This window comes from Octopus sinensis, linkage group LG4 (genome assembly GCF_006345805.1).
Source record: "Octopus sinensis linkage group LG4, ASM634580v1, whole genome shotgun sequence".
NCBI lineage: Eukaryota > Metazoa > Mollusca > Cephalopoda > Octopoda > Octopodidae > Octopus > Octopus sinensis.
In genome coordinates, this window is record NC_043000.1 from 87,328,892 (window position 1) to 87,347,863 (window position 18,972).

Here is an 18,972-nt window from a genome sequence, read left to right on the forward strand (position 1 = left end):
CCAATACAGACACGTATATACAACCACACATATCTCCACACACCCACGTACACACAACTAAAAAGAGAGTTAGTTGTACTCATATATTTATGTGTTAGTCAAACGCCCATAGCGCTCTTAGTCATAGATTAACCAAATTTGTAGTATACAAAGTATATTAGGTAGATCTATCCATCCGGTCCTACGGGTCTATAGGCCTATTCAATCGGTAGTCGTGGGGAATGCCCAATGCATTCGCAGAAAAGGGTATATTTCTCTGCAAGCATTAAGCATCCCCTGTAACCATTTTAAAGAGTTATTGGGAACGGAGTCAAACTGTTTAACACACACACACACACACACACACACATACACACACACACACACACACTTGTTTTATGTAGTATTTTTTATGTATGTATGAGTGTGCATGTGTGTGTATATATATATATATATATATATATATATATGAATAATTTTGTTAAGGTTATTTCTACAGATATATAGAACTTATAGCCAGCACTAATTATTTCTGCTACAACGCTTCGTATCGCGACGGATGCAAACAAGCAATGAGATTGAAGACAAAAAGTGGGTAATGAATGTATATGCCATACTTGTTGTTGCTCCTTCTTCAGCACTCATCTAACCCATTATATCCACCGAATACATTGCTTAGATAGCCACTACATACAGTGGTGTTGAGTTATTGGATATACCCAATTTGCATATTAGACTCATTCCTGGGGCTGGTATGTAAACCTTAAACATTTGTTGGTACGTGGTACTTCGTTAAGGCTATTTCTATAGACCTGCCCGAGATGCAGTCAGAGCTACGAAACCGTTCTGCACGCACTCGTGCAGTGTCCAACCATCTCCGACCTGTGGGCTTATGTCGAACGACTGCTGTCACGTGTAGGACGAGTCGGTTTATCAGCCGGGTCTATCGTCAATATCGTCACGCCTCCTTCCTTAAAACGGGAAGGAAGAGCAATTTTCATCATACTTGTGGCTATGGTGAAAGAATGTATCTGGTGGACGCGTCTGAAAGGATTGGAGACAAACACTTTCCTCTCTGGTCAATCTCTCATCAACTTCTTCAAGTATCACTTAAAAGGGAAAATGAGATTAGAGAGGCAAGTTTTGTCTAGCGAATGTTTCAAACAAAGGTGGGTGAATGTAGCACGTATGAATGACGAAGCAACCTTGAGCATAATCCTATGAACCCGGAAAAATTTAAAACAGAGAGTTACTTACTTGCAAATAAATGTGTTAACATTTGACATTATTGACCGAGGTTACCGTGGTCTTTTCCGTAGGCTTGTCTTTCCACGGATAAACCTTATCTGTTTCCCCCTTTACACTTTACATCATGACATTTCTGTGATACACGATCCCTCTTAATCGTTTTTTCTCTTTTTTTTACGATACCTTTTGATCGAAAACCTACCCCACCTTTTTTTATCCCCCAAAAGAAAAGCTCTACTTTTTAATTTGTCCCCTCTGTGTCCAGCCCTGTGCTGCTAATAAAGAAACATATTTTTATAGATATTCTGTAGAACTTATAGTCAGCACTGATGTTTGCTACAACGTTTCATATCGAGACGTACGTCAGATGTAAACCGACATTGTGATCGATGACAACAATGGGTTGTTGTCTCTTCTTCAACACTCATCTAGAACGTGGTACTGACTCATGAACACATTTAGTATACCTTATAGTATATTATATTTGCATGACGGAGTACCACCTACCTGCAAACCTTTAATGTTTACATACCAACCACAGGAATGCGTCTTATAAGTAAATTGGTATATCCAATAACTTAACACCACTGAATACGGTGGTTATATAAGCAATGTGTTCGGAAACATTAGCAGGTTAGATGAGTGCTGAAGAAGGGGCATAGAACGTGGTACTGACTTATGAAAACATTTAGTATACCTTATAGTATATTATATTTGCATGACGGAGTACCAAGTACCTACAAATCTTCAATATATATATATAATTTATATTGTATAGAGGGCATTATTACACATAAATGCCTCACACTAAGAGGGACATAAGTCATTACTACCAAAATTAATCGTACCTAATGCAGTTTTAATGCAGTACGATTAGTGAAATTTTGGTAGTAATGACTTATGTCCCTCTTAGTGTGAGGCATTTATGTGTAATAATGCCCTCTATACAATATAAATTAATATGTTCAAAAGAAAAAATTATTTTCGAATTTTTCTCTTATGAGGTTTTTCACGCTAACTACCTGATAATTTCTTGTTAAGATTCCTTATTAAGAAGTTATCCTTAATTGTTAAATTTATTTCCAAAAAACTTTTCCTACCCGACATGCAGTTCGAAAAAGCCTGCCATTTACCGAATATATGATTTATAAACATCTCCATGTGCTTCGCCGGAGAGAGCAGATGTCTGTTCGACTTCGCCAGGTAATGTTGGTCGTTTATTTATGATGTGTTCAGAATCAAATCTACTGATGAGCATAGACGCATTTTTTTATGCGGTAAGTGTGAAATCACAGGTGATATAGAACTAAATTCATTTTTTAAATGTCTTGCTTCGAAAAACTGCATTAGGTACGATTAGTGAAATTTTGGTAGTAATGACTTATGTCCCTCTTAGTGTGTGGCATTTATGTGTAATAATGCGCCCTCTATACAATATAAATTAATATGTTCAAAAGAAAAAATTATTTTCGAATTTTTCTCTTATGAGTTTTTCACGCTAACTACCTGATAATTTCTTGTTAAGATTCCTTATTAAGAAGTTATCCTTAATTGTTAAATATATATATATATATATATATATATATATATATATATATATATATATATATATATATATATTCACACATAGAGAGAGAAAGATTGAGAGGAAGAGGAGAGAATTTGATGTATTTGGGTGTAATGTTAATGTCTGTCCCTCCTTACTCTCTGTATATATGCATTTATATGGATGAGCTGTTCCTCAAGTGAGATTGAGGGAGAGAGAAAAAATGAAAGAGATAGAGAAATGATAGAGAAATAATTAAAAGATTACTAGCTTTCATTTTTTTTTCATAAAATGTAATGGAAGCAAACAATTTTCTATAAGAATGTTCTGTTTTGCTGTATATTTCTGAGGCCTTCACAAAACTACTTCGGCAAATTTCCGACATATTTATCTATCGTTTTACTTGGCTTGAATAGATTTGTTAATCAATAAGAATCCCATTAAATATCTCAATTTATGTATTTTTTAAAGATGAATAGGACACTGTGGTCATGCAGCTGTTTGCCGTTCTTTGATTTCTTCCTTTATACGAGAGTTTATATACATCTTTTTTTTTTCTTTCTACGCGTGTTTATATATGATGTTCCTTTCTTTCTTTGTATGTTTAATACACATTGACGAACGGAGAAATAAACTACACCAGCTGTTTGACCTCGAGTTTGGAACTGCGTTTTCATATCTATTTATTTTTTACATGTTTTTCTTTGCCACATCTATTTCACAAAAGATGTATAGTTTTCTAACAATCCTTTATACGAGGCTTCTAGAAATATTTCAAATAAAAGGACACAGAAACTAGCAGAACTTATTTTTCCTATTACAAGAAAAGAAAAGCGCACAAAAACAAAAATAAAACAAAAGACATCCACCAAAAATAATTCTAAAGTAAAATCTTTTTTTGTTTTGTACATTCACGTACACACTGACTGTACTCATACAAATATATATGTATATATATTCGTGCACTAATTTCTAAACTGTGTGCCTGAATTGTCTTGCTTCAAATTTCGACAGTCTATATGTATGAATCTTTGTAAGTAATCGTGACAACATATATTTCCTTCTTTTAGAAATTTTGTTGGAACAGGCATCCTTCAAACTTGTTCGATGATGAGAAAAAAAAATTCTTAAATCATTACCGATGATCTGATAATGAAAAAATTGCCCCAAACTTCTGATTTTTTTTATTAAAAAGCAAGGTCTGTTACTAAACAAGGTGAACACTACTGAACATTTCATATGCCTTCCGAGTAACAACGAACAGCTTGAAACGACTCATGCGTTAGTGATGACTTAATCACTTTTGCGTTGCAATTTGGTATGTGCTACACTGTTTGAAAAAGACAACTACCAAAAGAATTCGTGTGTCTCACTAATAACATAATAAAAATAATACATGTTTGTGTGTATGTACATATATATATATATTATATATATATATATACACACACATGTGTTTGTGTGGCCGCGCGCGTGTGTACGTGCGTGCGTGTACAACATCAAAAGAAACACAAAGATGTTTACTAACAGGCTAAAAAGTTTACGGAATTTGAACTAATCAGTTTCCTCCAGTTGACTCAACTGTAAATCCACTAAAAATACAGAAGCGATTACATGTAGATATCTGGTTGTTACTAAGCAATTCAATGTTTAAAATGATGACTTGCACATTTATTTTCTATCATATAACATAGACGTTATTGGCGCCAAATGCATTTTCCTTACATTTCGATATATGTAATTGCTTTATTGATGAGAATATAACAGAGAAACATACATATTTCATTACACACACACACACACACACACACACACACACACACACACACACACACACGCACACACACAAACACACACATATACATAATATATATAATATATGTAAATATATGTATTACAGGAGTGGATAAAATCATGGAAACACATTAAACCGACGTTTTATTATTTAACTAGCTTAAAAGCCGCAATCCGTGCGGACTTTTAGGCTAGCTCCTGGGGGGGGGGGACTAAATGGGCTTGCGGCCCAAAACTAAAGAGAGCTAAATAGCATGATTATAATATGTCTATAATGTCTATATGCTCCAGTGGAGTTTGATCAAAGATTAAAGACGGACGAGAATTAATTCCGTAATGTAATCATTTCTATTGTTCCAGTCCCAAGTCGAATTTCAACTGTTGGCCAATTTGTCCCAAAGTTCTCATCTTGACGTAAAATTAACGAAAGGAATGTCATTTATCTCCCTCTAGATTTCTGACATCATCTGACGAACGCCAACCAAGATGGTGTGAATCAACCAAACTTTATCTGCAAGAAATAGCAACCCAAGTGCATTTAAATCAAATCCCGATGCTCGATGTCCAAGAACCAAATGAAGGCCTGATTTTCAACCTTGGGATCATCCTGATTCCAAAAAGGGTATAATATGTCTATGTAGAGCAAATGTAGACTGAAATACAGGGATCCCAGACAGACAGAATTTCGCGCTTATTAATATAGATATGGACTTATTCCAAGTTTGCTGTTATTCACGGCTTAAATATGCCAAAGACTTCCCTCATGTAAGCTCTGAACGTTTGTTTAGGGAATTTTGAACTATTCTTCAAGTAAGAAACCTGCTTTAGCTTTTTTATGACGAGCAGTTTTGGTCGACACAGGTTTGGCAAGGTCGAAGGTTAGCTCGATTATTGCTGCTGTAGTTCGAGTCTTTCTTAGACACAATATAATTCACTGTTCTGCGTTCTCCTTTATGAAGTTTGCCTTCTACCCAGAATTATCTTGGTTTGGAAATGCCAACAACATTTTAGAAGTTACACCTCATGAAATATTAAACAATTCAGCAGTTTTAGTAATTGAAGCATCAGCCATCCACCCTCCAACAACCATAAAATAAACCAAGGAGGAAATTCTTTTTTTTGTTTAAATTACTCGGAAAATATGAAGGCCGACCTGAGCCTGGAGATCCAACGTTGCATATCCAAAACTCTCGGAACACCTCCCACAATCATCAACAAGAACATCACCCCGAGAAAATACTATCCTCAGAGTTGCCATTGAACAACAAAGCACATATTTCATCTCCTATATACTATCATGATGGGATTAAACCCCGTTTCAAACTTCTATCCCTGAATGCTCTTGTGCAACAAGGTGCACCTTTTTGACTCCTATAGTATTGACCACTATTGTATTGACTCCTATAGTATTGACCCCGAAAGTATTGATCCCGATTTCATCACAGTCACAGAAACATGGGCATACTCTCTACTCTGTGTTGATGATGTTTTTAGCGTAGTTATTTACAATTTGTTACGTAAAGACTGTACTTATCGTTCTGGAGAAGATCTACATTCGGTCAAATTTTTCAGCAATTCCTTGTGGTGATCTGAACAAGACACAACACGCGGCACTCTTTTGCGAATTACGCATCAACATGTTAACACTGATACTTGGAGTTGACTATCACCCGCCAAATTACCGCCAAGATACACAGCTTTTTGAAATCCTCAGGGTTGCACCTAGGAAAACAGCCATTTTTTCATTGCTGGTGACTTCAACTACCCCGAAATTGATTGAGAAACTTTTCGTTGGCCGTAAACTGCAGGCGATTTCCTTGATGTAATGCTGGATGCAAACTGACCCCAAGTAAGCACCTCCCTCACAAGAGGTAATAATACTTTGGACCTGATCTTTACCACTGCTCCTGAAACTGTTATCAGTGTTACGACTCCGATCATGGAATGATCATGGCCAATCTGTCTCTTATAGGCAGACACAAAAAGAATCAGCATCTCCAGACCACTCGCTGGAACAAAGCAGACAGGAACTGTTACCACTGTTGACGGGGACGTTTGAAGTAGAGACCTCACTCTTCAGTGGCCCACTTCACAATCCCCACACAGATCGGATCACTGATGACTCCAAGGAATGTGCTGAGCTTATTAATGAATGCAATCCTGGCATTTTTACTGTTGAAAATCCAAATGTACCTTCTTCACTAACTCTGACATCAAATTCCATAACATCTGTGAAATTCACACCCGCAATGCTGCGACGCCATCTCAAGAATAAGCACAACTATGCTTCTCCTGGTCTTGATGGTGTTACTTATTTGCTTCTCAAACGTGGCGGGTTCTTTCTTTTGCACCAACTTTCATTCTTCTTTCAATTCTGCCTTAACAACTGTGTCACTCCAGAGCACTGAAAAATTGCCAGTGTCGTTCCCCTAGTCAAAATAAGTAATCGCACATCAGTTACCAACTACCGTCTAGTCGCCAAACTGATGGAGTCCTGTGTCAGAGAAACAATCTGGGACTTTTGGAGCTCTCACAGCCTTATTCAACTTTTGGAGCTCTCACAGCCTTATTCAACTTCTGGAGCTCTCACAGCTTTATTCAACTTTTGGAGCTCTCACAACCTTATTCAGCCCAATTTGCGGGCACCACGAAGTGGGAAGCGATCAGTCTTATCGTTAAAGGTGCGAAACTGAATATTACCAACTGGTCGGTAACTGATGAAGAATTACGGACCTCCTGTTTGTCTCCTGTTCGTTTTTACATTCAGTATATATTATGACGTTTTTTTTTTATTTACCATACGCTTTTTCATTTAAGTAATGGAACACGCAACACACACCGAATTTGTATTAACAAGTTTTTTGTATATGCCCGTGTGATGAGACATTAGCGTTTATATATACACACACAAACCACCCCTCACAAGTCTATGTATATATACGTTGCAGAAATACAAATATCAATAGTGCACTGGATACTCTCAGAGGTCTTTAGTTCTGCTGTTCACAAATATATATGGTGTGAAAATAAACAGAGCATTTAAAAGGCAATCATTTCAGTGATGTGAGGAATCTGTAACCCAATAGAGACCTAAGACGATTAAATTGCCACTGGAACAGTGAAGACGTATCAATCAAATTGGGAAAATGTATCACTGATTCATAAGTTGATATGTCTTCGCTGTTTCTGTGGCAATATATTCATGATCTTTGGTCATATCTATCTATCTATCTATCTATCTATCTATCTATCTATCTATCTATCTATCTATCTATCTATCTATCTATCTATCTATCTATCTATCTATCTATCTATCTATCTATCTATACATGTAACTCTCAATAAATGTGTTGAGTGCCCTTTTTCGTTTGTCTACTCACTCGTGTGTGTGTGTGTGTGTGTGTGCGCATATATATATATATATATATATATATATATATATGCACAGCGTGGCCATGTGGTAAAAAGCTTGCTTACCAACCACTGCGTGGCACCTTGGGTAAGTGTCTACTATAGCCTCGGGCCGACAAAAGTCTTGTAAGTGGATTTGGTAGACGGAAACTGAAAGAAGTCCGTCGTATGTATAGATATGTGTGTATGTGTATTTGTGCTTGTCCCCCACCATCACTTGACAGCCGATGTTGGTGTGTTTACGTCCTCGTAACTTAGCGGTTCGGTAAGAGAGAGAGAGAGCGATATAATAAGCGTTAGGCTTACAAAGAATAAGTCCTGGGGCCAATTTGTTCGACTAAAGGCGTTGCTCCAGCATGGCCGCAGTCAAATGACTGAAACAAGTAAAAGAATACACTCACATATATACACACGCACACACATACACGCATATGGGACTGGATCGAAACCATGGGGGTTCTGGGGAACTTCAAATTCGGGGAACCCATCATGCACAAGAATTAAAATCTAGGAAAATAACCGAATATAAATCTCAAAACCCGTCTTTTGCATGTAATTGAAGTAAACAACTGAAAATGTTCCTTTATAGATACACTTTTCAAAATTCTAATTTCATTCTTCCCACATCCAAGGCGAGAGGGCGAAAATTAAAAAAAAAAATTTGAATTTCAAATGTTTCAGAATGCGGAATGCGATTAAATGACAGAAAATTACGAAAAAGAAAAAAAAAATGTTTAGTGGTTGTTGCTGTTCCAAAGGCACGATGAGGGTGTGTGTGTGTGTGTGTGTGTACGTGTGTATGTGTGCGTGTGTGTGCATGTGTGTGTGTGTGTGTGTATGTGTGTGTGTGTAAGAGAAAGAGGATATGGATTTTTTAAATTCTTATTTTAAAAGGGTTTTCTATCGTTGTTTTGAAATACATAAAAAAGAAGAAAAAAACGGAAAATCCCGACGAAAACGTGGAAATTCCAATATGGGACAGTTATTCCGAAGGTTCGTTTTTCCAGTTTCCAGTAGGAATATATTTTTTGACAAATGTTCACTACCCTACAAAAACTTTATCCGCTATGCAAATGACCTTCTCAAAATGTATTAAAAACACTATGACATATTCCGAACACAATATCGGAAAATAATCTCAGTTCTCTTTGAGCATAAAAGACAAATTTAGATGGGGCAAAATGAGTAAGACAAGTTATGGTAAATTTACCTCTTCACTTCTCCAGAATTACATTTGAGAAGAGATTCACACACATTAATATCCTTTTTTAGACATCAGTAAGATTAGAAAATCAACAAAATTTTAAATATCCAGGTCAAATGAAAGATCATGGAACAACGACACATGACATGAAATTAACGAAACTCGACTAAATTTAAAAACTCAACATGAAATAATTTATTCTATAGTTTCTATGCTGGAGTGGCTCTCTTCCTGATATATTTATGCACCAAAACGTTCAAGAGATGACTAATAATGAGTAATTAGTCATTGCTCATTTTATCCTATTCTAGATTTTTTCCCTTTGTTTTGAAACTGAAATTAAATATTACTGTGAGTAAAAATACAGAAAAGGGGAGAAAGGAAAAAGTTCGATTTAATGAAAGGCATTTGAACATATACGCAATAAGCCGAATCATATACTAAATTCAAGGTTTAAATTTTAGAACTTGTTCCTTACTGTTTCTTTCGTAAAATAAGACCAAAATTTGTAATGCCTCACTGAAAGAATGAAGTTTAGAAGTGACAATATATGTGCGTGCATATCTGTGTTTGTGTGTGTGCGCGCACACGTGCGAGAATGTGTGCCTTTACTTGTTAGTGGTTAAGCCAAGGTCATGCGTTGAAAGAAGGAATTTGAACTAGAGACAGTAACTGTTTTCTTATTCTTTATCTTTATATACTTATATACATTCATACTTAAACACACACTCAAACAGACTCATAGATACATACATACATACATACATACATACATACATTGGGATGTTAACTAGATCCCAAAGATGGAACCTTGTATCTTTGTTGGAAACCGGCTTCCTCATCAGTGGAAAATGTATAGTAATTAAAAAATAGAAGTGACATACATATATTTGTTGTTTTTACTTTCTCTGTCGTCGCCCCCAAAGCAGGGCGTCGGTAATGTGGAAAAATCTACGATTCTTTATCTTAAAAGATAATTTTTTAAGATTTCGGGATATGTTTGATACCTTCATGCAAGATTATTGGGAGGTGGGGCCCTCTCTGTATTGAGTGGTACATACTCTTCGTAGCAGTGCCGCTCATCAACATTACTGAGGGTAACCCGGGGCAATCGCACTCTTTGCCACCTATAAATCCGACCCTGCACACACACACACACATATATATATATATATATATCAGGTCATCCCATAAGTTCTGTTCGAATTTTGAATAAAGAAAACAAGTGATTAAATGTTATATTTAATTGAAATTTAATCATCAATGTACTTTCCGGGATTATCTATGACTTCCTTCCATCTATTTACACGCTTTTAAATCCCATCAATGTAAAACTCCTTTAGTTTCAAAGCGAAGAACTCTTAAATGTCAGTTTCGACCTCCTCCTGGCTTGCGAAAGTTATGTCCCTCAAATGATTCTGTAAACTACGAAACAAATGGTAGTCTGAAGGAGCAAGTTCGGGAGAATAAGGTGGATGAGGATTTTTTCCCCAACCAACTCTTTGATCTTCTGTGTTGTGATCTTTGCAGTTTGGGGTCGCTCATTGTTCTGATGAAACATCACTCCTTTTCGATTCACTAAAGCGGGTCTGTTTTTCTTCAAAGCTTGGTTCAAACGCTCTAATTGCTGACAGTAGACTTGAGCATTGATTGTTGCATTAGGTGATAACAATTCAAAGTGAATTACTCCTTTGCAATCCCACCAGATAGAGAGAAGAAACTTTTTCCCATAAAGTTCCCTTCTCGGTTCTGATTGAGCTTTTTCCCCTTTATCAAGCGACTGTTTAAGACGTTTAACATTTCGATAGAAGATACATTTTTCGTCACCAGGCACAAGTCTATCCAAAAAGGGGGTGAAATGAGTTCGCGAGAATGGAGAGAAGAGCAGATATCAACTCGGGATTTACGGTTGCTTTCGGAGAATACATGAGGCACCCATTTTCCAAGCTTAGGAACCTTTCCAAGTTGTTGAAGATGACGATGAACAGTTGTATGGTTTGAACTAAGCTTTATTGCCAATTCTTAAACTGATAATGCAAGACTTTCTTCAAGTCAGGCCTCGAGGAGCTTATCATCAAACTCAACTGGACGTCCTGTTCGATCTTCATCTTCAAGGATGAAATCTCCACTTCTGAATTTTGCAAACCATCTTCTACAAGTTCTTTCATTCAAGCATTCTTTCCCATAAACTGGGTTTATGTTTCGAGTCGCTTCGGCTGCAGAGTTTCCTCTTTTGTACTCATAAAACATTATGTGCCTGAAATTCTGAAATGCTCTTTGGATATTTCCATGTTAGAAAGGGTTTTAATCAAAGAAATTTTAATTCTATTATTCTGTAAAATAATATTTAATTAGTTTGAATGTACACAAATGCATAAAAATAAATTTTAATTCCATTAGAGATTCTAAAATAGTATTAAATTTCATTCAATTTTACAAATGATAAAATCGGACAGAACTTATGGGATGACCTGATAATATAAAATATTAAGATTCGTTTGAATTAGGTACTTAAATTGTGACGCCTTGTTAGGTCGATTTAATTTGCACACCCAAACAATATCAGGTGATAATCATAAAGGTATTAGGTTAAAAATTAGTAACAATTCCAATAACCGTAAGTACAATAATCCACAGATAATACCCCAGGTATCCTTCATGCAATCATTATACGTTGGTTGCATAATATCTAACGATACAATCCAGGATAGTAGGGTCAACATAAATATAAGTAATAAAACCAATTATAATAACTCGAGTTATAGTGACATAACACGTGATAATACTTCTATGAATTTGAACAGTAACCCGAATGATGACACTATAAACATGAATAAAAGGATTAGAAAAACTAATAATAATAATCGCAGTTGCAATTGTAGAAAACGATCCCACTGCCCGCCATTAGGTCACTATTTAGCAGGAAATGTTATATAGAAATGTACAGTACTGACAGAAATTAATAATTTCATTTATATCGTGTGCTCAGTAAATATGAAAGAAAAAGAAAAAAACCGCCTGAATAACCATCTTTCGTTCTTTAGGTTTAGGCATAAAGCCAGCAGTACCTCATTATCTCCGAAAATCTGGGAACTCAGGGATAATATTAAATTGGATCTAAAGTGGGATACAGTGCGTAGAGCTCAACTTTTATGCAAACAGCCGGTATGGGTGAGGACTATGTTGTATGGAGATCTGTGAAATATTCAAATATAAAGATTAACACAGCCAAATTAATAATAAATTATATCTTAGGGTGTCATGAGTTCATAGAATTACCCGTACCTTTAAATACTTTAGAAGCAAGTAATTAATAATTATATCATACTGTATTTTTGGTGACATAAGTTATTTGGGATGCCATATCACTCAGAGCCTACCCTCTGTGATGTCGAAACCTATTCAATAATGCATTCTAGCATTATCCCTCTGATAGAAGTCCCCCTGATCTATAAACTTTTAATAATTACAATATGTATTTACCCCTTCCCAGTGGTAAATCTCTTCTATCATGGTTGATATATAATATATTTATTTTTTTAATAGAGTATTAAAATTCGCACTCCCTCTAAATATAAAATATACCCTTTAAGATCTATCACTATTCTACCTCGATCATTTTCCTTGATGTACTTATCAGATATATCTAATCTTATAAGCTCATTTTCAAAGGAAATTTTGTCTCTATTAAAACTTGGTATACTTATATTTTACTTTTATCTTGCATTATTAATAATATTCCGATTATAGCTTTTCCTGTGTACCACTACCATTATAAAGAAATCTTTTTGTTTTATTTTATTTCGCATTATATCCTTCCATATATCTTTTTTTACCTTTTTATATAATCTTTTTATACATTCGTATAAAAATTTTAAAAAATATTTTTCTTATATTCTATAATTTTTTTTCATATCTTATACTTTTATATTTTATGCATTTATATAACCTTTCATATATTTTTCATGATTTTTAGAGCTTATACTATTACAGTAATCTCTCGACTATCGCGGGCGTTACGCTCCAAAACCCCCACAAATCCGCGAAGTAGAAACAGTACTATACAGTATATTTTTAAAATTAATTTTTCTAATTTGTAAATATTTATTTTATTATAAGTGTAAAACAACACCACAGGGGAATCGGCGTAAGCTTAAATAATAAACCGCGATAGGTGAACCGCGATATGACGAGGAATTACTGTATATATTTATTTTAATTACACATTATGGTTTATAAATTCTTATATATTGGGTTGTCCGGAAAGTTCGTGCTGATTTTTAAAGGAAAGAAAAAGGCCAATAAATACTTGCTATTACATTTTTAATCAACCAAATATGAACCATTTTGTTGCACAATGCGTCTCCATCTTTCCTTTAACTTGAAAATACCCTCTTCCCAGAATTGAGGTGGTTTCATAGCAAATAATTCATCAAGGTATCTTTTTACATCATCCAAGGAATTGAAATTTTTACCATTAAGGCGATTCTGCAGAGACCTGAATAAGTGGAAATCCGAAGGAGCAATATCTGGTGAATATGGAGTGTGGGGTAACACATCCCAGCCGAGCTGCTGCAATTTTTGTCTAGATCCCAAAGCATCCAGTGCCGAAATGAACTTCCATTTTAAAGGGTTACAGAATTAACATAGGTTAACATAAACCTTCCTCCACGAAAAGATAGCTTAAACTGTGCTCTAAATGGATGTGTAGTCAAATCCTATTTTATGGACTCAACCATGTTCTAAAATAAGTCGAAAGTTAAGCTACTATAAGCCGGCACGAACTTTCCGGACAACCCAATATTATTTTTATAATTTTATGCCTTTATGTATCTTTTATATATTTTTATAGTTTTTATAGCTTATAAATTTGTGACAAGTTATACTTTTTTCGTAAAATTCTCTGTATACCGTAATCTTATTTTATTTTATATTCTTTAATTATACATGATATTCATTATGAGATTATAGGACTAAATTCATTTAAATCTTGTATCTGAATGTATTTCTTTATAAACTTAATACCTCTAATTTACTTACCCTGTATATTAGATCTCATTTCGTACTATAGCCTATCTTTATACACTCGTATTTGACGGGAAGGAGTTTAATAACATTTTAGTTGCATACTATAAGTATCTATTTATATTATAAATATTTCCGTTATACATTCATCATATACTATTTTACCAGGATATTCTATACACTACACTTATGAAAAAGTCTTAATATTTCTCTTATATCTTAAAGTATACCCTTATTAAAACTTTTAAGTGTACCTTCTAGCCTTAATCTATAAATAAAATTATATCTTGATTTTACATTATAAATATGCTAAGTTGTATTATACACCTTCCCTTATTTGCTGTATTTATCTTCCACTCCTAATTTATAATACTTATTCTTTTAGTTTGTCTAGTAGGTTGTCATGATATTAATTTATCACATTTGTATGGAATACAGCTACAACTCCCAAAAGATTTATTTATGATCGAAGACTGTATTCCCCCTATTGTCTTCGAAGTGTAGGTAACTGGGTCACTACTTTCTATTATTCCTCCCTCTACTATGATCTCTACTAATCTCTAAATTTTAGTAGATTCGACACTACATTGACTATTTTTCTAAACTCATTTTACCAAAGATAAAGCAACAAAATCAATGTAAATATTTGAACTCTGTTGATGATACGAATATGTTAAGGCACTTGTTTCCATTAATCAGTTAAAGGCGTTGAACTGGCAGAATCGTTAGTAAGTTTTGAGTTCAAATTCCGCCGAAGTCGAATTTGCCGATACATTTTCAGTTCAAATTCCGCTGAGGTCGACTTTACCTTTCATCCATTCAAGGTCGATAAATTAAGTACCAGTGAAACACTGGGGTCGATGACATCTACTGTCCCCTCCCCCAAATTTCAGGCCTTGAGCCTATAGTAGAAAGACTTAATCAGTCAGAGGAGTCGCTTGAAATGGCCGTAATGAATTGACACCTGTACATCTTTGTTACTTATCTATCTATCTATCTATCTATCTATCTATCTATCTATCTATCTATCTATCTATCTATCTATCTATCTATCTATCTGAGGCAGTCCTGAGAGCGGCTGGTTTCGGTCCCGTCTTCCGCGGCTGGATAGCTGCCTTGTACAGAGGCATCCGTTCGGTAATTCGCGTAAATGGACATCTATCGAGACCTTTCGACATTGCACGTTCGGTCCGTCAGGGATGCCCCCTCTCGGCGCTTCTATACGTATTGACTCTTGAGCCACTACTGCGGAAGCTGGCGACTCTAAGGGGCATCCCGCGAGAATTGGGATGCGGGACGAGCGTGTCTGCATACGCGGACGACGTCACCGTCATAGTGTCTAGCCACGAGCACATCGAGCTGGTCGGCGAGACACTGAAAAAACTACGAAGCGGTGACAGGAGCGAAAATCAACCGGGAAAAGTCAGTGGGCTTGCGACTAGGCACCTGGAGAAGCAAGCCCATGCCGTCCACCAGCGCCTCCGTCGTGGGACGCTGGACCGACGGCCCGGTTGAGTTGCTCGGGGTCTGGTTCGGTCCGGACCTCCAAGTGGAGAAGAACTGGAACGAGATAACGAGTAGGGTGGTCACTCTCGCCCGGCAATGGGCCGAGAGGAAACTGTCCCTAAAAGGTCGAGCGGAGGTGGCGAACACGTACATCGCGTCCGTCATCTACTACCGCCTGACCGTCGTACCTTGTCCCGACCCTACCATCACCAAACTACAACACATCCTCTTTCGCTTCTTGTGGAAAGGATGCGTCCCGATGGTCAGGCGATCCATTTGCTGTCAACACCCGTTAAAAGGAGGGCTGGGCATGCCGTGGTTGATGATGCGCAGACACGCGCTGAGACTGCGACATCTCTGGCTCTATGTAGACGACGGTGAACAGGTGTGGTCGCCGTTTGTGAGGCACGCTTTCCCGCAGCTCGTCTCCATGACCGAACTGCAGTCGTGGATCAAAAAGAGGCCGAGGAAGGGCGAATGGCACCGCGAGTGTCGCGTTGCTCTCAAGCAACTCTGCCGTCCTGGGTCGACCTTAAGTGACTTCAACACAACCAAAGCATTCTATAGGGGTTTAGTGGAGGGGAGGTACGACGACGAGCTCGGGGCGAACCTGGACGTCGACGAGGAGTACCTGACCCGCCTGTTCGGGACGACTTTCGGGCCAGGGCCCATGGACAACTTCCAGAGATCCCTGGCCTGGCAGTGCTACCGAGAAGCGCTACCCGTTCGGGATAAGCTCTACAGACACGGCTCGAGAAACACGGGGCCGACCTGCCCGAGATGCGGTCAGAGCGACGAAACCGTTCTGCACGCACTCGTTCAGTGTCCAACAATTTCCGACCTGTGGGCTTATGTCGAACAACTGCTGTCACGTGTGGGACGAGTCGGTTTATCAGCTGAGTCTATCGTCAATATTGTCACGCCTCCTTCCTTCAAACGGGAAGGAAGAGCTATTTTCATCATCCTTGTGGCTATGGCGAAAGAATGTATCTGGTGGACGCGTCTGAAAGGATTGGAGACAAACACTTTCCTCTCTGGTCAATCTCTCATCAACTTCTTCAAGTACCACTTGAAAAGGAAAGTGAGAGTAGAGAGGCAAGTTTTGTCTAGCGAATGTTTTAAAAAAAGATGGGTGAATGTAGCAAGAATGGCACGTATGAATGACGAAGCCACCTTGAGCATAGTCCTATGAACCCAGAAATCGAAAACAGAGAGTTGCTTATTTGCAAAAAAAAAAAAAAAAAAAAAAGAAATATAAAATGTGACTTCATTGACCGAGGTTACCGTGGTTTTTTCCGTAGGCTTTTCTTTCCACGGGTAAACCTCACCTGTCCCCCCCTTTACACTTCATATTGACATTTCTGTGATAACGATCCCTATTGATCAATTTTTTTTTCCTCTCCCCCTTTTTTTTTTTTTTTTTTTTTAACCCCCCCTTTTTTTTGTCCTCTTTCTCTCCTTTTACGATCCCTTTTGATCGAAACTCCCCCTTCCTTTTTTTTTTTTTTTTTTAAACCTTCAAAAGAAAAGCTCTACCTTGTAATTTGTTCTATCTGTGTGCAGCCCTGTGTGGCTAATAAAGAAACATATCTATCCATCTATCTATGTGTGTCTGTATATGTATGTATGCCTGTATATACACCATAAAGAAACCGCGCCATTCATATATATGTACATGTGTGTGAGAGTATGTTTGTATTTACACATGCACACGTAATACACATACGCACACGCACACACACATGTACAAGTACAAATTTTTAAATCTTGCCAATCCATTATAATTATTAGTTTCAAAAGCTAAGAGATCTCAAAGATTTCAAACAGGTCAGATGCTGAGAATATCGATCAAATATTATCACGTATATTGATTGATAACATCGTACCTGAACTTGTGATTTGATTTGAGCACTTTACAGACGTTCCTTTCTCTTCATTTTCTAAGCGAATCAAATTAGAACTTCAGACGGTAAAGATGTCAAACTATTTTTGTTGATATATGTTCAAGGATTTGAGCATTTCGAGCTGTTTAAATGCTTTAGATATTTGAAACTATTGAGACGGCTTTTACAATTGAAATCTATCAATCTATCTATCTATCTATCTATCTATCTATCTATCTATCTATCTATCTATCTATCTCTCTCTCTCTCTCTCTCTTTCTCTCTCTCTCTATCTATCTATCTATCTCGTATACATATTAAAAAATCCCCCCTCGAGCATAGCCACACACAGACGCAGACACAGACACACACGTTATGTGTGTGTGTATGTGTATATATATATATGTGTGTGTGTGTGTGAATGTATCTATGTATGTATACATATGCTATATGTATAGTTGTATGTCGATAAAATGCAACAAAACTAGCTGTATAATATACTACCTGTAACGTACAAGATGCAGACAGAGTCAAAACGATCGTTGTGTTGAATAAAAGTTCTTGTTAAATCCATGTTTCCTTTTCCTCACTCATTAGGTATATATGTATGTATGTAATAATATAAATGCATACATACATACATACATACGTACATACATACATACACGAAAGCGCAGACACGGCTAAACGACGGAGACGGGCTAACGCATCTCGTCCTCAGCAAGCACGACGCAGCGAATCGCGCGCCGTTTCCGCAGAGCGCGACGCGGCACCCGCACGCTGCCGCGTCGACTGCTTTGCTACAGTGCGCCGCACGGCGGTCGCGGGACCTCCCGAAAAGTCGCCCACTGTCGCCGGTCAGCGACGAGCATCGGCTGGCCTGCTCGCTTAGCCAGCGGGGCAGCGTCATTTGAAGGCTAAAATAATGAGAAGCGCATTGTGACCAGCGATGTGTAGCAACATCTGATAGTCTGGTCGGTCACGGTGATAGCGGTGATATATATATACAGAAAAAAATCCATTTTTTTACATCAGGACAACAAACACCGGAGAAAGAAAAAATCCAAGAGGAAACATACCCGAAACAACTGAACGTATAGATCCTAAAATAATTAATTTATCAAAAAGAGATCTTGACAATGATGAAATCCAACTTCTGTCAAAAGGACTGAAATTCACACCTACACCAACATCCAACCACCAAGAATTAAAGGAGGATATCCAAAAATTCTGTCGAAAATTACGACTTGTAGAATTCTTCGTTAACAAAAGTAATGAGATTGATGAATCCCTAGTAAGGAATAAATCAAATTTCACCCCACCAAAAGGAAGAAATAACTACCTTGACCAATACATTGATATCCTGTCTAAATTTC

The 18,972-nt window shown here is 37.0% G+C and overlaps 1 long non-coding RNA gene across 1 annotated transcript; it reads right to left on the reverse strand.

Moving 5' to 3' along the window:
* Positions 1-935: 935 nt before the first annotated feature.
* On the reverse strand, positions 936-18,340 carry LOC118763036. The gene is made up of 3 exons (XR_004998786.1): positions 18,264-18,340; positions 16,306-16,311; positions 936-946 (listed from the first exon to the last, which is right to left on the reverse strand). It is a non-coding gene; the product is annotated as an uncharacterized LOC118763036 (long non-coding RNA).
* Positions 18,341-18,972: the final 632 nt, after the last annotated feature.